The sequence below is a fragment of the Solanum dulcamara genome, chromosome 5, assembly GCF_947179165.1.
Source record: "Solanum dulcamara chromosome 5, daSolDulc1.2, whole genome shotgun sequence".
Lineage (NCBI taxonomy): Eukaryota > Viridiplantae > Streptophyta > Magnoliopsida > Solanales > Solanaceae > Solanum > Solanum dulcamara.
Window position 1 is genome coordinate 40,180,784 of NC_077241.1, and position 25,962 is coordinate 40,206,745.

Genomic DNA, 25,962 nt, shown 5'->3' on the forward strand with positions numbered 1-25,962 from the left:
GTAAATTAGTCAGATCGTTCGGCTTTATGGTGTCCCAGTATCCATTGTTTTGGATTGGGGTTAAGCATTTACTTAGAACTTTTGGCAGGCATTACAACATGGTTTGGGTACTAGACTTGATATAACTACAGTTTTTCACTCACTAACTGATGGTCAGTCTGAGCGGACGATTCAGGTGTTGGAGGACATGCTCCAAGCTTATGTTATTGATTTTGGTGCTAGATGGGATCAACACTTGCCCCTAGCAGAGTTTGCCTATAATAACAGCTATCACTCCAGTATCCAGATGGCCCCATTCGAGGCTTTGTATGGTAGGCAGTTTCGATCTCCTATTGGGTGGTTTGATTTAGCTGAGATAGACTCTTTAGACACAGACTTGCTTAGAGATACTATGGAGAAGGTTCGTACGATTCAGGATAGACTCTTGACAGCAAAGATTAGGCAGAAGAGTTATGCAGACCAGAGAGTTCGACCATTGGAGTTCATGGAGGGTGATCAAATTTAGCCTCGAGTGTCGCCCATAAAAGGCGTGATGCAGTTCAGAAGGAAGGAAAATCTCAGCCCTCAATTCATTGTCCCATTTGAGATTTTGGGACAACTTGGAGAGGTGGCTTACAGATTGGGTTTTCCACCTAGCTTATCGGTTGTGCATAATGTGTTTCATGTTTCCAAGATCCGAAGGTATGTTTCGAATGAGTCCCATGTATTATCAATCAATTCAGTGGAGTTGGGTCCAGATCTAACATTTGAGGGGGAGCCTATAGCTATTCTAGATAGGCAGGTTTGTAAGCATAGAATCAAGGAGATAGCTTCAGTGAAGGTACAGTGAAAGCACCGTTCAGTCGGAGAGGTGACTTGGAAGACAGAGGCTGACATGCGTGCCAGATATCTCAAGTTTTTCGAAGCGTCAGGTACTTTCTTTTATTTTATGTTTGAGTACGAACATAATTTTTAGTGGTGGATAATGTAATGACCCGTTAGGTCATTTCGAGAATGAGTCCTCCTTCTTTCATAAAAGACCCTTTCTGTAAATTTAACTTGAAAATTTTGGGCTTTTTGGTAACTTCGGTTAATTAGTTGATGGGTGATTTTAGATAATTAATTTAATTGGTGGGCTAAATTGTTAATCTAGTTAATATACCATTTGACCCATTTACAATAGGAGATTTTAAATAAAAGGGTTTAATAGGTTAAATAATATTATCAATAGTTTAATTAGAAATGGTGGAGAACACGAATATGGATGTTTTTTAAAAAATCTCATCAAGGCATTGAAGCGAGACTCTTGAATACTGCAGGTCAGATGCTTTTGAGTAGATTCACTCCTTCAATATATTTATATTCTATGATAATGTAAGGGTAACTGGAAGTTAGGTGGGATCCATAGGAATGTGTTAATGTTTTAGTGCTTATAGAATTTGATAAGAGGTGATATAAGAATGATTTTATATATAATAATGTTTTTAATGATGATTACAAACTATTAAACAATACTTATGGTGGGGGGGAGGATGCACTTTGTACCTGGTTGTTGCCATTGGTTTCGAAACCAGTGGCTTCAATTTTAGTTATTCTTATTTTGTTATCAAATTATAAATTAAGTTTTTATATATTGAGATAGATAATTAAATATTAGGTGTGTTTTATTACATGAACACCATTAGGTTTATGATATTTGGAGAATTTGAGACCTAACCCTAGGCTAGTAACTTAGAAAATATAAGAGTTGACATATTAATTGGCATCAAGATTAGGAACCCGATTATAGATTTGGATGAGTTTTTGGATTTAGACTAGACATATGATAATATGGATGTTGTTAGTTTTGAAATCTTATTGTGATTATTTATTTGACTAGATTACATTAATTTGAAGGCCCAATAAAAAGGGAAGGCTCAAGTCCCGAAGTAATTACTTGATAATTTGGCAAGTGAACTTCTAAACCTCAGTTTAAGCTTATAGATGCTAGTATTTCCTTGTTATGTGTGTTGAGGAGTAATAAAAATTGGACTGGCTTATTGACTGTATGATTGATCTTTAAAATGGAGAAGAGAGGTATAAAATGGCAATCTAATGGCGTGTATTGGTGTGATCGATGTGATGAGATTGTTGATATATTTTAAATATATGAAGTGACTATATTGACATGAGACCGAAAATCATTGTTGATAACATGCTATTATTGTGAATTATATGAACCTGAATTGATAGCATTGGTTCTGATATATTGTGTTGAGATTGAAAATGATATGAAACAAAGGGGTCGGACCACACGCTCCGTGGAAGGTATGTATATTGAGAGGAAGGAACACACACTCCGTGGTAGGTTATATGGACAAAAATGTCCCCCACGGTTGCTGGACTGTGATTCAGCGGATGTGTACCGGTAGGACAAACATGCATCATTTCAGTGCATTGCATCGCACCTTTTTGATATTTGTGATTCGTGTTTACCCCTTATTTATCTGTATATTCTGAACTCGACTTGATATGATTCACATGATGAGACTAGTGATGAGTATTTGTGAACTGTATTATTATTATAGTACAAAGTGTAGAGTTGGGCTGGTTTTATGCAGGTTGTAGTTAAGGAGTTTCAGTTGGGATGACAGGAATACTTGTAATCTATTGATATTTGCTTAGCTTTAGTTCTCCACTTGCTGAGTACCATGTTGTTTGGTACTCACCCCTTGCTTCTACACTTTGTAGGTTCTGAGCCCGCACCTGCTTGATCTCTTAGTGTTTCCTACCATATCCGAGGCTATCATTTCGAGTGTTGAGGTAGCTATTACATCCATCTAGAGGACACCTCTTACTCTTTTATTATGTTTTATTCATATTTTAGAGACAAAGACATTGTGACTGTATTTTCTTTCATACTTTGTTATTTTAGATTAGTGGCTTGTACTAGTGACAACCAATCTTGGGGTATTTTGAGTTTATTTTACGTATTTTTATTAAGTTAAACTTTGATTCATTTCATTTTCTTCCGCAGTTACTTTTCGTTGGGTATTAGACTGACTTGTCTCAGTGGATTGAGATGAGTGTCATCACACTCGAATTTGGGTCGTGACATTTTTATAAATAATTATGTATTGTATAAGTAATGTATCGATATTATATAAATCGTAAAAGGTATAAATTCCCCCTTGAAGTTGTACTGAAAAGTCAATTAAACACTTAAACTATCATGACGACATATTTCCCGCCTAAACTACCTAAAAGTAAATTTATTACCTCCTAAAACTGACGTGGCAAAAAAATAGAAATAGAATAAAAAAAAGAGCATATCTGACTAAAATTAAAGTAAAAAAATTTAAAAAAAAATCACCACACCCCCAAGTCCTTTGTTCTTCACACTCACTTACCCTCTTCTTCTTCACACCCACCTCCATTTACTACCCATTTTGAATCTTTATTTTTTTTCTTTCAAAACCCATTAAAGTAAAAAAAAATTGAGAAAACAAAATCACCCCACCCCTCACGTCCTTTGTTCTTCACACCCACCTACCCTCTTCTTCTTCACACCCACCTCTATTTTCTCCCCATTTTTAATCTTGATTTTTTTCTTTCAAAACCCATTAAGAAGAAGAAGAATTCTAGCTAAAAACCTATAAATCAAACTTCTTTTTTATTCCACTTTAGCTATGGAATAGAAATTACCTTTTACTCAAATTATTCAGATTCAAGCAAATTAAATTTATAGGCAAGAACATTTAAGATATTTTGCCTAGAAAAAATAGAGAATGCTTAGATATGGCTGAGAAGACGAAGGAGGGAGAATTTGGTTTTTGTGGAGAAGACGATTGGGGTTAGAGGGGATCGGATGGGTGGTTAATAATTAATTAGGAGTTAATTAGTATAAAATATAGTTAATAAAGAAAAGAAAAGAAAAAAATATAATTTTAAACATTGCGTTGACGTGGCAGCGAGTGTAATACACCACATATTGTGAGAGTGGTGTTATACGTTTCGGGGGGGAGGGGTAATAAATTCACTTTTAGGTAGTTTAGGTATGTAATAGGTGATAGTTTAAGTGTGTAACTGACTTTTCGGTACAACTTCAGGGGCAAATTTATGTTTTTTCCCTATATAAATAGTGATGTAGTGTATATGTAATATATCGATATTGTATAAGTCGTTAAACATATATCAATATTGTATAAATTGTGTATAAAGATTTATATATAATGTACAAATAATTATGTAGTGTATATATAATATATCGATATTGTATAAACAATTATATAATGTGTCGATATTTACTCGATTATCATCCATTCTCATCTTAATAAATAAAAAAATAAATGAAAATAAGAAAACAATATAAATATTAATTTTTTTCATAAAAGTGTGAAACAACTAGAAAAGGAAAATTGTTTTTTTATATAAAAAAAAAAAGAGCAACAAAAAAATATTAAGAACAATTTTTTTTCTTAATAGCATTATTTAGCAAAGGTTAAACCGTGGCTAAATAGCGATAAACTATGGCTAATTTATTAATTACATAAAATATGATACTTTTATTCGAATTGGGTCATTTTGGGTAATTTCTTAAAGTTAGGCCAAAAACGTTGTAAATAAATGTTATGGACTATCACCTGGTGTAATTTTCCCATTTGGTTTTTAATTAACTCTCAATCACATTTTTAATTTATTTGGTGAAAAAGAGGCAGTAAAAGAGAGATTCCTCTCTCAAAAAGATTAGATTATTTGTCTTGTTTGTTGAGTTTTTCTTCTCCATTCTCTCTATAAAGCGACATGGCGATGAACTCTCTCATTTATTTATACCAACTAGTATTTGTTTATGATTGAAGATTATTTGGTTGAGAAAATATATGATCCACAACTACTAGTGCACTGCTGTGGAATTGATGTAAATTAATAGGAGAAAAAATGGGGGCGCTGTTGTGGAATTGATGCAGTGCGGTGGAATTGATGCACTCGCTGGATTAGAGAAACAGCTGCTCATCCATGTGATTTTTAAGCGAAATAATTATATATATCCATGTACATGTGCACCTAAAGTAGGATGGTAGGAGTAAATATATATATAAAAAAGTATATATGACCCTTTTCCCTACATTCTAAGGCTTAATGACAGCCAAGTTCTTCATTTTTTCAACTCAACATTCTTTGACGCTGATCAATGGCTATAACCTTTCACTAATTAGAATATTTTTTTTCATATTTACCCTCAAATTATGATTTCCTAATCTAACTTAATATACGACTATATTAGTTTACCTAGAATAACATTTTTTCCTGTAAAGTAATTTCATTTCTCCTTTCTCATTGGCTCCAATGAGTTTAAGGGATTGTTTTTTTCTGTTTGTGCATAATTTACATCAAATAATCGACTTCAATGCACTCAGGGAAGCCAATCTATTTCTCCCTTTTGTTTCAAATTAGTTGTATTTATTTATTAAGGACCTTTGTGATTTTTTGTAATTTGAAAAGTGAAGAAGAGGTGTGTAACACCTCGAAAGTCAATAAGTATGATTGAAGAGAAAACTGGATTTTTTTGATGGTACAAGGTTCCACGAGGCCATCAACTGGTCGTACAAAGGACCTACGGTCCATATAAGACCGTCATAGGTGAGTCCAGCACTTGAAGAACAATGTTGAGTTCCGATTAGGTCTACGATGGCAATCTATGGAACCTACAAGGTCCTACGGTCTGTAGATGGGGATCGTAGGAAGGGTCCTGAAGTTGGAAAATTTTTAGGTTTCAGAAGATCTTTTACGAACCATCCAGATAGTCCGTAGATGGGACCTACAATGGGTCGTAGAATAAGATTTAGTTGAATAAGACGAGAGGTCCTATGACCCGTAGGATGGTATACGGACAGTAGGGTGGTATGTAGGGTTTGGCTTGAAATTTGGGGCCTCAGTATCTTGACCTATAGACCAAGATGACGGTCCATAAGTGTAACACCCCAGAATCTTTTTCGCAAAGACTCGAACCTTTCTCCACGTGTGGGTAGACTCAGATCGGAGGAATTGTAATTCTACACATGAGTTAGGATTAATTCCTAATTATTTGAAGTGTTTAGATGTGTTTAGGGGTGATAAGGGATCTCTAACACCAAGTCGAGTCCAAAGAACTCCAATCGATTAAGTTTTCGGACGAGTTAGTATAAGGTTCAACTTCAAATGACCATATCTCCTAGGATATAAATAACTGAGTGTCCCACGACCTACCAAATTAAAGGTCTTCGGGTCTTCTTTCCAATGCCACAAAGATTGCAATTTGTGGAGTTCGTAGTCAAAAGTTATGGTCATTTTACTACGGACTAGTACTGCAGGAATATTCAGGCCTGGGCAAAATTTAGGCTTGGTGCTCCAGTGGCGCCCCACGCCATTATAGCGCCAGAAAATAGCCTCAGTAGTTTGGGGCTTGGCGCGACGTGCCACTATTATATGTGTAGGGTTTTAAGCCTATTTTGGCTTGATGCTGCAGTGGCGCGACGCGCCACTATAGCGCCAGCAAGACTTTTGCCCAATTTTCCAGATTTTTGAAGGGGGGCAACTTGGACTTTTTCCAAATTATATATACACCATCCTTGAGCATTTTGGACCATTATTTTCAGCTTCTCTATCTATCTAAAAAGCCCTAGAAATTTTCCCTCTCTTCTTCTTCTTCTTCCCCAAATCCTTCTCCAACAAAGAGTGCCTTCAAGAGATTCAAGATTCGAGTTCTCCATTGAAGACCCAACACCAAGGGTTTCTTCAAGTCTTTACTAAGGTATGTAAGGCTAACCTAAAATATGGATTGAGTTCTTCCATATGCCCATAGATGTGTTGGATAGGAGTTGTGAAAGAGTTGAACCTTCTAAGAAGGTTTTTCTTGAAAGTTTTCCTAAACTATAGAATGTTTTTAGCTACCTTTGATTGATTGATGTTTTTAATGACTTGAGTTACAAAATAGTTATCTTTTATAATTATTGACTACGAATGTACCTTTGTATATAGATTTATAGATGTTGACGATATTTTGAGTTGAGTTTTGTTGAGAGTATGGATTCATGTTTCATTCACATGAACCCAAGATGAGATTTCTTTGGTCATAATTTGTCTTGAGTTGAGATGGATGTTTTTGTGTATATGTGTATTGATTGGAATGAAAAGAATGAATTGGATAGTTAAGAATGTCCTTTTGCTTCCATAAATTGAACATAGGACTAAAATAAGGATTTTGGAGTAGATGTTTGACGATTGATGTGATGATGATATTTAACAATGATGTGATGATAATGTTTGATGATGTTTGGTGATGATGTGAATAATGGTAATTGACGATGATGTGAATGGAGAGGTTATGTTGATGAGCATGTTGTGTGATGAAGTGGATTAGAGTGTAATGCGATTTTGTGGTATGTGATGTGCATAATTTGAGTTGATTGGAGTCTTAAGAATATTTTGAAAATAAATGATCTTTTGAGGAGGAGCTTTAAATAAATTATTTGTGAACCTTTTTGCATAAACTATTTACACACTATTTTGAGTCTAAAGAATTATTAGTTTCATCTATGATTTAAAAAGAGTTTAAACATGAGTTGAGTTTGAAAAGTCTTTTAATTATTTTGAACATGAGTATTTTTAGTATAAATGAGTTGAACATTTTTACATAAAAAATGCCTATTCTGAGGTAGAGTTGAAGAGTTGGAATTATATTTTAAATGCATATAATATTTTCTACATCCATTGAGTTGAGATGGTATCAATTTAAAGAGAAGAGTTTGATGATTTGAGATGAGTCGATTTGAAAGAAGGTCCAATGAGGCCAGATTTGATTTGAGTTTTGAAAAGAGTCCAATGAGACTAAATGAGTTGATTTGAAAGAGTCCAATGAGACTAAATGAGTATTTTGAGTATTTTACTCACTTAATAGATATGAGCATATTGAGTCTTGGGAGGAGTATCGAGCACTGAATTGGGTAAGATTATAGTTCATACTCGAACTAATAAACTACGTCGCCAAACGTAGGAGGGGATAGAACCGTTAAAGTCGGATACTTCCCATTTTATTATCCTGACATTATAGGACTTGGTTGGATTGGATCCATGATTGGTTGATTCGTTCATACCCTGGCAAGGTATGAACGGACGTGGCAACAACGTCGGCTTGTTGTACTATCACTCGCTCATATGGTGATGGTTGTCGGTTAGAGAAACTCCCAATTGAATGAATTATGCTTGATCTGATTGTTTTGATTGTGATTGCAGATGATTGAATTGAATTGTAAAACATTGCATAATTTAATTTGCATATTTATTGAGTTGAGCCCTTTAACTTGGTTGTTGAGTTAATTGTTGATTTGATTGTATATGATCGGATTGGATTAGATGAATTATGATTTGATAGTGTACGATTGGACTGGATTGGATTAGATGATATGTTGATTGGGTTGAATGGAAGGATATATGATTGGATTGGATCGGACAGTATATGACCGGGTTGAACCGATTGTATACGATTGGATTGAATCGGATGATATATGATTTGATTGAACTGTATTGTGTATGATTGGTATGGATTGTATGATGTGTGATTGGTTTTTGTCTAGAAATGTATTCTTACTTTAGACTTATGACGTCTTATGTGAGTCTCTCCTACCTTTCTGATTCGAGATAGTTGACCCGATGTTATTCTTCCTTGAGGTATGTTTCATTATGCCGTATTACATACTCGTACATTCCACGTACTGACGTCCATTTGGACTTGCATCATTTCATAATGCAGAGACAGGTTTAAGAGATCGTCAATAGGAGCATCATTGGGGATCTATTCACACTCAGCGTATTGGTGAGTCCTCCCCTACTTTCGGAGGACACCGCTTATGTAATCTTGCATCGAGTTAGTCCTTTCCATTTTTATTTGAGGTAGCCATGAACTTGTCATTGGCACCAATTAGATAGTAGTGATAGAGGCTTCATAGACTAGATAGTGATGAGTCGATTGAGTATTTCTATCCTTGAGTTATTCTTGTCAAACTATTTTTAAATGACAAATATTTTAGTTGATCTGTTGGCCATGGCCTTTATTCTTCGAGTTGGATGGGTGATTTGAGTTGCCCGCTAAATTATTCTTTATTTTTAAACTTTCCGCTGACTGAATGAATGAACCGATGTGTGATAAGGCTATGTGGTTCGCTTGGGAGCCAGAAATAGTTTCTGAGTGCCGGTTACGTCTAGGGTACCCTCCCGGGGCGTGACAATAAGAGAACATGTGATCCATAGGTGGGTATGTGGGATTCATTGGGTAATTAATTCTCAGGTTATTTCAGTCATTTTCTATCCTTTTTAAGTATTGATGGCATGCCATTTTAAGCCTATTCCTAAGACCTATAACTACTTTTACCCTTAAAATTTCCCTCATTCCCTCTCATTTACTCAAAACCCCTAAGGATCTTAAGAAATTTCCCCTAGGTTTCAAGGATTCAAGACTCCTCTTCAAAGTCCAAGGCTAGAATTCATTGAGATATGTGGGAATTTCATCCATGGATCCCTTTTTTTATTGATGAAGTTCCAAAAAATCTTCAAATTCTCTTTATGATTTCTTCTAAAAATCTAGGTTTTGACAATTATGCATTGAGTTCAATTAATTATTATTTTATTTACTGTTATTGATCTTATTGTGATGATTTAATCTCAATTACATATTTTCAAGAAATTTTGCATGAGCCCATGGATTATGCCTATTTTATGATTATGACTATGGTTGAGAATTATGCATGCATCATGAATTGAAGGAACTATGATTCAAGGATGCTTTTAGATAAAGTATCAAGTATGATTTTATGAAAAAAAGCTTGCTTCAAAGTGAAGTATTCTCATCACGAAGTATTTCAATCATTTTTATGAAGAAAAATTTGTCATAATTTAGATGCTTAGATAAGTGTCTTTTATGAATATGTTATGTATGATATTCTGTTGATAGTTTACTTAGCACCAAAAGAACTTTGGGATGGAAGCTCGCCCATTTGTAGAGATGAAGTTATTTAGTAGCAATTTCCTAGTCACATAACTACATGGCCCCGTAGAATGTCCTAACTGGACAAATCCTCTTAAGCTAGTAGATCCACATATACCTCATGTCATGGTCCTTACCTGGCATGTACGATAACCTATTTTCGATGTGGAGAAGACACTGGAATCCATATTATAGCTCACATAATTTATGTCAGTAAAGAATATCTCTCACAAAGACTTATGTTTCTCACTTACTTTAGTTTAAGCTTATGATTTTTCTGCGAATATTGTATTGACCTTGTTTTATGTTTCTAACAATGTTTTAAAGGATTATTTCATGCTTTAGCTTGGTGATTGCATTATCATATTTTATGGCACGTGTTGCATATTCTCCATACTCAGTACATTTCATAGTACTGACTGCATACTTCTTTTGCCTTTATTGTTTTATAATATAGGTTAGGATGCTTATCATTCGGCGCACGGTTTGTATTGGATCCTTTTGGCATACACTATTTTTGGTGAGTCCTCATGATTCGAGAGAATGGCCATATTATGAGTTCTTTTAGCACTTTTTCAGACTTCTTTTAGTTTTTAGATTATTTCGTGAGCTAGGGCTCGTCATATGTCACACCTATGATAGTAGAGGCTTGTTGTCACACTTAGTATGTTTTCCACATTTCAGTACTTATACTCAGATTCTCCTTATGTTGAGATTACTATTTTGAGATTTTACTTCCGCCTACCTTTCTTTCAGCTATATTGCTTTGATAGTGTCATACTTCTGTCAAGTGGCTTGTTTAGGATCTCTTGAAATTCTATCTGCCATGTCACGTCTAGGGGGTAGCTTGGGTCTTGAAAACATGCAAAAATTTCATTGACTTATTGAAGCTCATTTAAACTTGAATTTCAAAAATTTTGGATTTTTGAAATTAGAAATTTATTTTGATTGGAGTAGTTGGAAAATATTCGGTACATCTTAAGGAATTTGAATTTCAAATTTAGCATGATTTGGGGGAGATAAAGGTGGTTTGAATTGAAAGTTTATAGTAAAAAATAAACGTGGAAGATGAGATGCATATTCCATGTTTATGTATTCAGTGTATCCCATAAATATCTATATTATTTTAAAAGCATAAACTCTAAAATTTAAAAGTTATATTACTAAAATATTCTTCTTAAAAAATTTCATTATTCTATTTATTAAAGGTGAATAAACAACCCTTAACTGAATGGATGTGTTCTTTATATATGCATAATACAACACTTAGATATGAAGGAATGCGTCATTTGGTTCAAAATAGTGGCACCTTTTGGTTCGAAGGAAAATGCAAAAATAATATTCATATTCAAAGTGAAAGACAACTTCTTCTCTTCTCGTGAGATTTAAACTCAACTTAAAGTTTCGTTCTACGTATCCTTTTGAAAAACAACGGTGATGATACTAAAGAGAAAAAAATAATGTCTTAAAGATGTTAAAATCAGTATAAAGAGAAAAAGACTATCGATAGTTCGTCTTTGAAATTGAGAGATTCAAGAAGTAATGAAATTTCCGCTTTACATGCTGTAAGACTCTAGAAGTTGGGAAATCCCAAAGTGAGGAAAAAAGGATGGATTGATAAAAGAAAATTAAAACAAATACAAAAAGAAAAGTTTTCTTTAACTAATTACTCAGTATTTGGCGTAAATTTATTTGATAGATTCTGATTAAGAAAAAGACAACATCATTTATTTTATGGATTAAATATCCAAAAAAGAGCGTTAGAAGTTTCTGTTACTTCTAATAAAATAATGATTCCTTTATTATCGAAACAAGATATTCAAGATAAATTATGAAAAATAAAAACAGAAGTTCGAAATACTCTAGGATGGATACATATAGGAGCAATCCAGATAATAATAAAATCCACATTTAGAGAAGGATTAGATACCCCAATAGGTTTAGCTATTATAGATAATAGGATAATAAACAGGAAAGAAGCCTTCTTAGTAATACTACGAGGAAATTTACAATAGGGAAAAATTAAATTTAATGTTTATCCCAGAATTTCATACCATCTTCTAGATAAAGACTTTGATAAAACATTAAGCTTAGTACAAGATTTTAAAAGAAAATATTTCTTTCATAAATACAATAGACCCTATTCGATAACATATGTAATCTCATATGCTATTTCTAATACACACCATTCTGATTGTTTTTTCATAAAAGAGACAATAGATTATCCCCATTTATTTGAGAAAGTCAGCCAGATACAAATGCCTAGTATAATACAGATACAAGAAATAGAAGATACACCATTAGATTTAGATTTACAATCTAAACCTTTGTACAATCAACAAGATTCCACATCTCGATTATCCTTTGAGGAAACTCGAGTCATAAACCCTACAGTGATGATAAGAAGAACACAATCAGAAAAAGTTAGACAACCTATCTTAGAAGCAAAAAATGATGAAATAAAAAATTATAAGATAAAAGGAGAATATTTTAATGGTATACAATTTATTCCCATCAACATCCTATTAGATACAAGAGCTAGTGGAAATTACATTAGCCTTAGGCAATGTAACCATGTCCAACAATATAAACTAAAAGATAATCATCTTTATACTGATTTTAATGGAAAAAGACACGAAATAACAAACATGATAGAAACCATTTTAAAATTCAAAGATAACACTATACCTATAAGACTATTGGTTGAACCAGAAGGAAATAATGATATGTTAGAAATACTGTTAGGAACCACTTTCCTAGATAGTGTAAAACCATATGATATACTTGATCATGGTATCAATATTACTTACGACGATAAGATAATTTTCATATCAAAATGACAAGTCCATATAGTATCTGTATACCAATAGCAATAACTTCTAAAGATTACAAAACAGAATATTTTGTTGCCTATATAGATAACGGATCAGGAATATATTGTTGTAGACCAGAAGTATTCCCCAAAGAATACAATCAAGAATTACCCATTACTAAGGAAAAAGATATATCTAATAATATCATACAATGTCTAAAGGCATTGCTCAACCGATTATACTACTAGGATATTTTCTAATAAAACGTCCTCCATTTTATTTTCATAATACCAGAGAAGATGTTCTATTAGGAAACAACTTTTTAGAAATGTTTCATACTGTTTTATATGATAGAATTTTATTTCAAATAAAATTCAAAACTTCTTGCCAACATATTATTATGGTAAAATGATTTAAAATTGCTTACTCCAAAAGATTACCTATTCACTTTAAACCCCGCACAACCCAGCGTGGTGATATAGGATATCAAGATAAACCAATTTTTCTAAAAAGTAATCTTTTACTTCAATACGATACGGATTGGGACAACCCTCACACAATAAATAAACAATCTAACAACTTGTTAGAATATCAAATAACTTTTAATAAATTAGAAGAAAGTTTAGACATGATTAAATAAAAACTAGAACAATGTTTTTCAGAAATTCCTTTAGAATTTTGGGATAAAAATAAGATAGAAGCCAAGTTAGAAATGAAAGATAAAGATAAAATAAAAACCAATGAGATACAACCCCGATGACCAAGAAGAATTCCAAAAATAGATAAAGAAATTATTAAGTCTTAGAATAATAAGACCTAGTAACTCCCCACACAGTTCACCGGCCTTCATGATTAGAAACCATGCAGAGATAGTACGAAATAAACCAAGAATGGTTATTAATTATAAAAAATTAAATAATAATACTATATTTGATGGATATTTCTTACCTCATAAAGAAAGTCTAATTAATAGAACTACTAACAAAAAGATATTTTCTAAATTTGATTGCAAAAGCGGATTCTGACAGATAAAAATGAATAAAGATAGTATTCATTATGCTGCATTTTCTACCCCTCAAGGACAATATGAATGGTTAGTCATGCCATTTGGATTAAAAAATGTCCCACAGATATTTCAAAGAAAAATGGATAATATCTTTAAAGATTATGACTATATATTTGTTTACGTTGATGATATTTTAGTTCTATCTGATAGTCTCGAAGAACACTTAAATAAATTTACTAACTTATGCTTAGAAAATGGATTAGCACTTTCTAAAAAGAAAGCAAGCTTATTAAAAAATGAGATAGAATTTTTAGAAATGATAATTGATGGAAGTGGCATAAAATTACAAAGTCATATCGTCGAAAAAATATATGTTTTCCCAGATAAATTAGTCGATAAAAAGCATGTACAAAGCTTTTTAGGAATACTTAACTATGCTTCGGATTATATCCAGAATTTGGCTAAACTAAGAAGGCCATTTCAGGAATTATTAAAAAAGGATAACTACTTTGAATTTAATGAAGTCGTAATGAAAAATGTAAAATATATTAAATCTATTTGTAAAAACTTACCAAAATTACAATTACCAAAAGATAGTGATGATTTAATTTTAGAAATAGATGTTTCGGAACAGTGCTGGAGCGAAGTATTAAAAAAGATAGATTATGATCTTAATAAAAATAAGATAGGAGAGTCTATGTAGATATTATTCCGGAACCTTTTTAGATACACAAACTAGATATCATATTAATGAAAAAGAATTGTTAGCCGTAGTAAAAAGTTGTCAAAAATTATATTACTTCTTACTACCAAAATGATTTACTCTTAGAACTGATAATACTTAAGTAAAGTCTTTTGTTCATAATAATCTTCCGTCAAAATCGGAATACAAACGATTTATCAGATGGCAAATGCTTTTGTCTGAATACTCTTTTGATATTGAAATTATTCAAACTGACAAAAATATTACAGATTTTCTCACCAGAGATGGAAATAATTAAAGACCATCAAGAAGATATTGATAAAGGATTTAAAGATATTCAAAAGGCAGTTTCAGATATTATCAAAATTGCTAATTTCGATTATGAATAACTGATTGCTGATAAATTAATCAGCGTATGTGCCCAGATAACATCCAAAATTGGATAGTGCAGTGATTCTTATGATATTGTTAATATCTTGATAAATGCTAATGAAGATGATAATACCTCGACAAATACGAAGAAAAAAGATAAGTATGAAAAAATATCTTTTAGACCCCAATTGCCTCAAAAAAAATTACTTTGGGATATAAAGAAAAAATCGATAAGCTACTTCAAGCAATTGGAGATCAAGAACAGATAATGAGAGATTTATTTTCTCTTAAAATTACTCCCAACAAGTACATCGATTTTATGGGGATATATCCTCGAATCAATTACTTGCAAGATTCATCCCCTCAAGAAATTAGATACTGGTATGATTTTGGAGCGATAAATTCTATTTATCTTACTTTTTCAAATTTTTCAGAAATTAGTAGATTACCGTCATGGGTACAAGACGGAGTAAAAAATTATTATCTCAATAACCCAACGATTACCATAAAAGATATTTTGGTCCTTAAGTTTATTTCTGGCAGACCAGATTTCTACAAAGAAGAAAGATATCCTACCTACCATTTTTTGTAAATTGAAAAGGCTGACGATTTTAATTTGTAAATAATTTTCAAGAAAAGATATTTCAAAGATTCGCCAACAAAGATGTCCATTATAGACGCGCTATTAGATTAAGAATTATGTTGCAAAATATGGATTATAGTTTTAAAAAAGGATTTAGAACTTATGGAGGAACCAAAATACATTCCTCTATTTTGATTGCCCCGACAAAGAACACTCTGCCGACAACTAAAGGATATATGGAAACAAAGATAGATTTAATTAATAAAGGTATTATTAAGTCCATCCCTCAGGCTCAGCAACGATTGTGCGAAATAAGGAAGCATGTCAAAGGCACGTGCGAATTTCGCTCTCCAAAAAAGAAGATAATTGAAGATGCCATGTCAACATCCTCCTAATAGGAACGAGACAAATGGACGAAGGATGAGAAGATAAGGCAGAAGAAGAAAGAAAAGGATAAGGTAGAAGAAGAAAGAAAAGGATGATAGCTAACATTTTGTCTTCTTGAGAAGATACGTAAAAGATAACAATTGAAAGACAAGAAGATAAGGAGATGAAAGCGACCGATAGCTAATTTTGTCATTTTATAAGATAGAAGATAAGGATTCAAAAAGGATAAGGATGCATTTGATAGGACAAAGACTCTTTTGTCATTTTGTAAATAATGATAGTATAGAGTGTCCTACTAGTTTGACAATTAGTTTGTTTACTTTGAAAAAATGAGAAAGAAGAGCCGTTTCTTCTTTTTCCTCTTACTAGTAGACAAAATGTCATTGTCAAGTAACTATTAAGTATATGTAAATGTAAGTTTGAAGTCTGTAGTTGAAATCCGTCTCCTACGTCTATAAAAGAAGACAGTCTGTAAAATAGGGGGCATCGAGAAATCATCAGCCTTCTTTTTCTTTGTACAAACATCTTTACTATGAATAATAACTAAAAAGTTTGAGTATTTTCTGGAGCAAGATTTAATTATTTCTGTTATAATTACTTTTTTTTTATAAAAAGAATAGTCTCTCCTTCTATATCACCCTTACACCTTAGAGTAGAAAATGAACTAAGGTTGTGTTGAGTTATGCTAAAGGAACATCAGAGAAGTTACCTGTTTTCAGGTTGAGATTGCAATATCCGGTAAAAGTCTCGACGGATATCCGGTATAATTTTGGTCAAAACGGGACAGGTATGGAAGCGTGTTGGACCCTTATCTTTTTATTCAAGTTAAGATATTATGCTGTTATAATATCCTGTGCTTTGGAAAATTACTCTAATTCAAAAATTATGTTAATTTTAGACATAACATATTCCTCTTCAGGAGGCTTTATTTTACTTGTTAAACAAGATGATAATGTTATTAGATATGAAAAATACCTACTCGGATACTTGACTTATTGAACCAGTGATTTTCTAGACCTCCTCTCCCCGTTGGTATCAGAGCCATGATAGACATTAAGACGTAGAAGTTGATATTACACCAAATATGTCAACTTTAGATATAAATATTAGATTCTACCATGCCCGAACATATAAAGAAAGTACAAGAAAAAATACTTGCTAATAATGAAGATATAATAAAAAAAAAGGGTAGCCCGGTGCACTAAAGCTCCCGCTATGCACGGGGTCCGGGGAAGGGCCTGACCACAAGGGTCTATTGTACGCAGCCTTGCCTTGCATTTCTGCCAGAGGCTGTTTCCAAGGCTTGAACCCGTGACCTCCTGGTCACATGGCAGCAACTTTACCAGTTACTCCAAGGCTCCCCTTCAATGAAGATATAATAAATGAAAAATATAATATAAATTTACTAAGAAACTATTATTTCAAAAGTCAGATAGCTAGTTTAGGATAAAATGAAAAATAAATTCAATAATAAATTACTTAATGAAGAAGATCCTCTAAAACTAGAACAATATTTGTACGAAATACAAAAAATGATAATTTACTTTGGAAATTTAATAGTTAAAGAAATTCAAACTTTGAAAGATATATTAAATCAAAAAAATAAATGTTGATAAAGAACCTATAAATAAAACCTTAGCTATTATAGGATCCCATATTTCGAAAATAAAAATACTAGAAGGATATGAAGGAAATAATCTAAAATGGTAAGCTTCGATTCAGAAAATTCAGAAATAGATAGCCTTATAATAAATATAAAAGGAACCCAGTTAAAAAATGAAGGCGATATGATTAATTTAAAAATGGATACCGTCAAACCAGAAAAAGTAGATTTTAATCCTAATATTACTGAGCTCCCTACGCAGGCTGAAACCAGCCGAACAAGTTTTAATAGACCCACTAGGACTTATGCAGGTATAAATGCTGCATTAAGAACAAAAGATAGTCACACACCCATAGGATCAATGAAAAGTGAAGCGATTAATCCATTTGGTATATATTTAGATTTAAATTGCATTAATAATACTGAAGAAGCTATAGATAAATGGGAAACCTCTTCAAGGATAGCAGTAACAATAAATAAAATGGATTATGACACCACTAAATATTTTATAGAACGAAGTCTATTAAATAGTGTGTTAAGATTTTGACAAAACTTAAATGATGCCACTAGAAATGATATTTTTGGTGCCGATGATAATATTGCTAATTTAATTACAAGAGCTACTGAAACTATAATATTAGAATTTGCCGGAGAAGGTAATATTTTAAAAGACCCTGCAACGATTAAAAAATATGAAATTGCTTTGTTACGATTACAATTATGTGATATGTGTGAAATAGATAAATATATTTGTGTCTTTTAAGATTATTATTAATATGTTTATAATAGAGTTAAAAATACAGAAATGTATTTACCGATGTTTTTTAGTAAGATACCAGACCCTTGGGGTAAAAAGTTAATAGATACTTATAATCCCGGAAAAGCCGATACTTTAGGAAAAAGAATAACTCATTTAAAAGATAAGCTTAGTACATGGTGTGCAGATGTCATATTAGCTAAAGCAACAAAAGGATTGAGAAAGAATGTAATTCTATGTTGTGATAATCCTAAAATGCCTATAATGATTGGATGTGAAAGTCCCTATGATTACAAAAAGATTAAAAGAAAATATAAGAAAAAGAAACTCTTTAAGAAAAAATATTTTAAAAAGAGAAAGGCTAAATTCACTAAGTTGTTGTTGTTGTTGTTGTTGTAAAGAATATACACGCTATCAAAAACCTTTTTACAAAAAATATATTAAAAGAAAAAATCCAAAAGAATGCAGATGTTACTACTGCAAAGAGATAGGACACTATGCCAATAGATGCCCAAAGAAATTTGCTAATAATAATAAGAAGAAAATATAAATCGATGAAGATATCGAAGAAATGATAAATTTAGAAGAATTTATACAACTAAATAATTTTGAAGAAGTTGAATCAGACGATACAATATTTATATTAACTGATACGGATTATTATTCTTCGTCAGAAGAAGACAGTCAAAATGAATAATGAAATAAAAATTGATATAATAGAAGAAATGATAGAACAAGTTGGAGGATATAAACAAGATATTTTTATTCATAAAAGAAAATTAAAACAAATACAAAAAGAAAAGTTTTCTTTAACTAACTACTCAGTATTTGGCGTAAATTTATTTGATAGATTCTGATTAAGAAAAAGACAATATCATTTATTTTATGGATTAAATATCCAAAAAAGAGCGTTAGAAGTTTCTGTTACTTCTAATAAAATAATAATTCCTTTATTATCGAAACAAGATATTCAAGATAAATTATGAAAAATAAAAACAGAAGTTCGAAATACTCTAGGATGGATACATATAGGAGCAATCCAGATAATAATAAAATCCACATTTAGAGAAGGATTACATACCCCAATAGGTTTAGCTATTATAGATAATAGGATAATAAACAGGAAAGAAGCCTTCTTAGTAATACTACGAGGAAATTTACAATAGGGAAAAATTAAATTTAATGTTTATCCCAGAATTTCATACCATCTTCTAGATAAAGACTTTGATAAAACATTAAGCTTAGTACAAGATTTTAAAAGAAAATATTTCTTTCATAAATACAATAGACCCTATTCGATAACATATGTAATCTCATATGCTATTTCTAATACACACCATTCTGATTGTTTTTCCATAAAAGAGACAATAGATTATCCCCATTTATTTGAGAAAGTCAGCCAGATACAAATGCCTAGTATAATACAGATACAAGAAATAGAAGATACACCATTAGATTTAGATTTACAATCTAAACCTTTGTACAATCAACAAGATTCCACATCTCGATTATCCTTTGAGGAAACTCGAGTCATAAACCCTACAGTGATGATAAGAAGAACACAATCAGAAAAAGTTAGACAACCTATCTTAGAAGCAAAAAATGATGAAATAAAAAATTATAAGATAAAAGGAGAATATTTTAATGGTATACAATTTATTCCCATCAACATCCTATTAGATACAAGAGCTAGTGGAAATTACATTAGCCTTAGGCAATGTAACCATGTCCAACAATATAAACTAAAAGATAATCATCTTTATACTGATTTTAATGGAAAAAGACACGAAATAACAAACATGATAGAAACCATTTTAAAATTCAAAGATAACACTATACCTATAAGACTATTGGTTGAACCAGAAGGAAATAATGATATGTTAAAAATACTGTTAGGAACCACTTTCCTAGATAGTGTAAAACCATATGATATACTTGATCATGGTATCAAGATTACTTACGACGATAAGATAATTTTCATATCAAAATGACAAGTCCATATAGTATCTGTATACCAATAGCAATAACTTCTAAAGATTACAAAACAAAATATTTTGTTGCCTATATAGATAACGGATCAGGAATATGTTGTTGTAGACCAGAAGTATTCCCCAAAGAATACAATCAAGAATTACCCATTACTAAGGAAAAAGATATATCTAATAATATCATACAATGTCTAAAGGCATTGCTCAAACGATTGTGCTACTAGGATATTTTCTAATAAATTGTCCTCCATTTTATTTTCATAATACCGGACAAGATGTTCTATTAGGAAACAACTTTTTAGAAATGTTTCATACTATTTTATATGATAGAATTTTATTTCAAATAAAATTCAAAACTCCTTGCCAACATATTATTGTGGTAAAATGATTTAAAATTGCTTACTCCAAAAAATTACCTATTCACTTTAAACCCCGCACAGCCCAGCGTGGTGATATAGGATATCAAGATAAAAACCAATTTTTCCAAAAAGTACTCCTTTACTTCAATACGATACGAATTGGGACAACCCTCAAACAATAAATAAACAATCTAACAACTTGTTAGAATATCAAATAACTTTTAATAAATTAGAAGAAAGTTTAGACATGATTAAACAAAAACTAGAACAATGTTTTTTCAGAAAATCTTTTAGAATTTTGGGATAAAAATAAGATAGAAGCCAAGTTAGAAATGAAAGATAAAGATAAAATTATTAGAGTAAAACCAATGAGATACAACCCCGATGACCATGTAGAATTCCAAAAACAGATTAAGAAATTATTAATTCTTAGAATAATAAGACCTAGTAACTCCCCACACAATTCACCAGTCTTCATTATTAGAAACCATGCAGAGATAGTACGAAATAAACCAAGAATAGTTATTAATTATAAAAAATTAAATAATAATACTATATTTGATGGATATTTCTTACTTCATAAAGAAAGTCTAATTAATAGAACTACTAACAAAAAAATATTTTCTAAATTTGATTGCAAAAGCGGATTCTGGCAGATAAAAATGAATAAAGATAGTATTCATTATACTGCATTTTCTACCCCTCAAGGGCAATATGAATGGTTAGTCATGCCATTTGGATTAAAAAATGCCTCACAGATTATAACAACCCCTAAAATGTTGTATGTCGGCATTTTAATTCTCGACGAAAATAATATAGCCTCTATATTTTGGGCATAACTTTTAATAGGTTGGTCCAAATTAGGTGATTCAAATTTCTGGGTAACCACCACATCCTCACCTACAACTTTCATGAAGAACATATCTTAATATTCAGAGTATAAGTAGGTCAAATAAATTAATCTTTGCAAGATATAGTACTGTGACGGAATTGAGTGTTTATAGAAGAAAATTCATATCTCACTGTAGGTTACTCCAAATTGGTTGATTCTTAAACGATATGAAACTAGACTTCCATATCTACAATTCTTATGAGACACCAAATCCTAATAAGGAATTTATCTTATTCAAACACAGCTTCGAAAAAGAGTATTTTATTAAAAAGAACTCACCTTACCTACCATGGAAACATCTAGATACATTTGACATCATTCATGACATAAATTGTCCTCCATTTAACATCATCCATGACATCAATATATTCCATTAAATTTTCAGATTTTTCTTTATAATTATTTTATTTATTGTTAGGTCCCTCTTTCCCACCTATAAATACCCATCTTATTTCCTCATTTTATTCATCAAGCTTTCTTAAGCATTTCTTCTCTCTATATACTTCTTCTCAAATATAGTTTTAGTTTTAGTAGTATAAAAATACTACTCTGGTTATTCTTATACTCCGGGTAGTACACAAAACGCTCCAGCGAGAAGAAAAGGCTAGGGGTCCAAGAGTGTCCCAATTCGGAGTAAACCTTCGAATTTAAGGTATGTAAGGCTTTCATAGCATTGGATTGAGTTCGTCCATGCGCCCAATATTTAAAATTATTATAATTGAGTTATAGGTGAGTTTTATCCAAATCTTGAATTCTAAATAAATTAATTCTTCTTCTATTGAGTTTGATATATTTATGCATTAATATTATTATTATTGTTATCTCTCATATTATTGGAATTATTGTTCATGGCTACTTTCCCATGAATCCTAATTGATTTGATGTTCATGAATATTTTTACACATGTTTTGAGTAAAGATGTTGGCTTTTTTATTATTTTCATTGATAAAAAGAAGTTATATAAATTAATACTATATATGTATTTTATTGAGTTTTGAAAGAGCAAAAGAGTTGAATTTGAATGAATTTGAGAAAAATGATATTTTAAGCAAGATGTTTTGATGAGATGTAAATGATGTTTTTGGAAGTATAATGATTGATGAACATGAAATGAGATGAGTTTGATGATTTAAATTAAAGTCCAATGAGACTAGATGATGAGTTTAATATGAGCACATATTTTGGGAGTAGTATTGAGCACCGAGTTGGATAAGAGTTTAATTGACTCAAACCCCAGAACTACGTAGCCAGCGTAGGATGGAGGTTATGCCTCTTAAGTCCCCAAAAGAGGACTTTGATGAGTGGATCCAAGATGGTGATGTCCTTTACCCTGGCAAGGTATTGGATGGATGTGGCAACGACATCGCTTCGTTGTATCATCGCTAGCTCATAAGTGATGGTTGTCGGTTAGAGAAACTCCCAACTGAGTAAGCATTGCTTATTACTATTATTTTTATTATTATATTTTAAACTTGCATTACATATTGATGTTGAGATGATGTTGAGTTCTGAGCTGAGTTTTATTGAGAGGAGTATCTTGATATCTATCCTTACCTTCCTGCCATTTTACATACTCGTACATTCCACGTACTGACGTCATTCGACCTTCATCGTTTTATGATGCAGATACAGGTGTTAGAGATCCTCAACAGGCGCATCGTTGAAGATCATTTCTTTTTGGCTATTTGGTGAGTCCTTCTTGTATTCGAAGGAACTCCTTATCCTTTTATTATTGTTGAGTGTGATGTTTCTTTTGAGGTAGCCATGGACATGTCATTGGCACCATCTAAGAGTATTAGAGGCTTCATAGACAGAGTTTGATGATGTAATCGGAGTAGTTCTCCTTAGAAACTACTTCTTCTAAGAATTATCTATTTTTCCTTTGATTATGACAAGCCCACATTAGTATTATTAAGTCTTCCGCTGATGAATAAATGAGTAAAGAGACCAAGTGGTTCTCTCGGAAGCCAGAGATGGTTTCTGAGTGCCGGCCATGCCTAGGGTACCCTCTCAGGGCGTGACAAACTTGGTATCAGAGCACAGAGTTCAAGAGTCCTAGGCTGTCTATAAAGCCGTGTCTAGTAGAGTCTTGCTTATGGGTGTGTCGTGCACCACACTTATAATCAGGAAGCTATAGGACATTAGGAATTATTTCACTTCTTTCATAATCTGAGTTCGTGCGATAGAGTTTAACTCTGTAAAAGCTTTCTTTCTAATTCGTGCGCTTACACATTTCAGACATGCCTCCTAAACGTTCAGCTAGTTAGAGGAACGCTACCAGCACTGAGGTTCCACAGTCAGTGATGCCTCCACGGAGGACTAGGGGCCGACCTGCAAGGTCTACTGAGGTACCCCAAGTACCCACTGTTCAGACCACTCCTACTTCTGAGGAAGATTTTCGAGGAGCGATTGCTATGCTCACCCAGTTGGTAGCTGCTCGAAATAGCAGCCAAAGTTCACCAACTCCTAGCTCTAGTTATCAAGAGCCGTCTGCTGTCACGAGGATCAGAGATTTTCTGAGAATGAATCCACCGGTCTTTACGGGTTCTAATGTTGCTGAAGACCCCCAAAATTTCATTGATGAGATGTGGAAGATACTAAAAGCAATGCATGCTACTGAGATCGAGGGGGTTGAGTTGGTGTCTTATCAACTCAAGGATGTGGCAAATGTCTGGTATAACCAGTGGGAAGAAAGTAGAGGTGAGGATGCAGAGCCTGCTCTTTGGGATGAGTTTGAAAGATCATTTCTTGATAACTTCTTTCCCCAAGAGCTATGTGAAGCAAAAATTGAGGAGTTTGTGAACCTCAAGCAAGAGAGTATGACTTGAAAGAGTATAGTTTGAAGTTTATTCAATTGTCCAAATATGCCCCAGAAATGATTCCTCATACGAGGTCTAAGATGAGGAAGTTTGTCTCTGGCCTAGGCAAACATGTAAAGAAAGAATGTAAGGCAATACTAATGATTTCTGACATGGATTTTTCTAGATTGATGGTGTATGCTCAGCAGGTTGAGGATGACAAGAAAAAGGACCGAGAGGAACACCTAAGAAAGAAGGCTAAGTCTACTGGGCATGAGAATGAGTAGAAGCAAGGGAAAGGTAACAAGTCTTTCTTTCAGAAAAGGTCTTCCAATTATGCACATTTCCCAACAAATGCTTTTACACCTAATACCAGGTATGATCAGAGATCGCTAAGTCACCAAAACTTTCGATCTCAAGTTTCTCAATCCCAATTAAGTATGGCTTAAGGTTCTAGAGGAAAACCACCATATGCTAGATGTGGGAGGCTCCATTTGGGAGAGTGTCGTGTGGGCACCAATGCTTGCTACAGATATGGAAAGACAGGTCACTTCCAGAATGAGTGTCCTTCAAAGAGGCAGGGAGATGGAAGTAGTAGAGCTCAGTTTTCTTCTGCAGCTCCACAGAATAGAGGTAATCATAGAGGTGTAGCTTCAAGTGCAGGTGGGGGAACCAACGGTCTGTATGCTATGGGTAGTCTCCAAGACCAAGAAAATGCACCCGATGTTGTTACTGGTATGCTCCGAGTCCTTTCTTTTGATGTGTATGCATTACTTGATCCGGGTGCTACATTATCTTTTGTAACTCCTTACTTGGCTAGTAAATTTGAGATCCTTCCTGAGTGTCTTCTTGAGCCTTTCAGCGTGTCTACTCCTGTTGGTGAGTCTATCTTAGCTGAGAGGGTCTATAAAAATTGTACTGTATCAATCTATCATAGGGATACCATGGCTGACTTAGTTGAGTTGGACATGGTTGATTTTGATGTGATTCTTGGCATGGACTGGCTTTATTCTTGTTATGCTTCTGTTGATTGTAGGACCTGAATTGTCAAGTTTCAATTTCCAAATGAGCCTATCTTAGAGTGGAAGGGGAATTCTGTAGTGCCTAGGGGTAAATTTATTTCCTACCTTAAGGCCAGAAAATTAATCTCTAAGGGATGTATATATCATATAGTCCGAGTCAAAAATATTAATGATCAGACTCCATCTCTTGAGTCAGTTCCCATTGTGAATGAGTTTCCTGAAGTCTTTTCTGAAGATCTACCCGGAATCCCTCCTGATAGAGAGATAGACTTTGGTATTGATGTCCTTCCTGATACACAACCTATCTCCATTCCTCCTTATAGGATGGCTCCTGCTGAGTTGAAAGAGTTGAAAGAACAACTGAAAGACCTCCTAGATAAGGGGTTTACTAGGCTAAGTGTCTCACCCTGGGGCGCTCCTATCCTATTCGTGCAAAAGAAAGATGGGTCCCTTAGAATGTGCATTGATTACCGACAACTAAACAAGGTCACCATTAAAAACAAGTACCCTCTCCCCAGAATAGATGATTTATTTGACCAACTTCAGGGTGCCACATGCTTCTCTAAGATAGACCTCAGATCGGGCTATCACCAGTTGAAAGTAAGAGAATGTGACATCCCAAAGATGGCTTTTCGAACCCGCTATGGTCATTTTGAGTTTCTTGTTATGTCCTTTGGATTGACAAATGCTCCAGCAACTTTTA

At 33.0% G+C, this 25,962-nt stretch overlaps 1 pseudogene; it reads left to right on the forward strand.

Moving 5' to 3' along the window:
* Positions 1-532: 532 nt before the first annotated feature.
* LOC129890552 (uncharacterized) overlaps positions 533-25,962 on the forward strand; it is a 35,767-nt pseudogene continuing 10,337 nt past the window's right edge.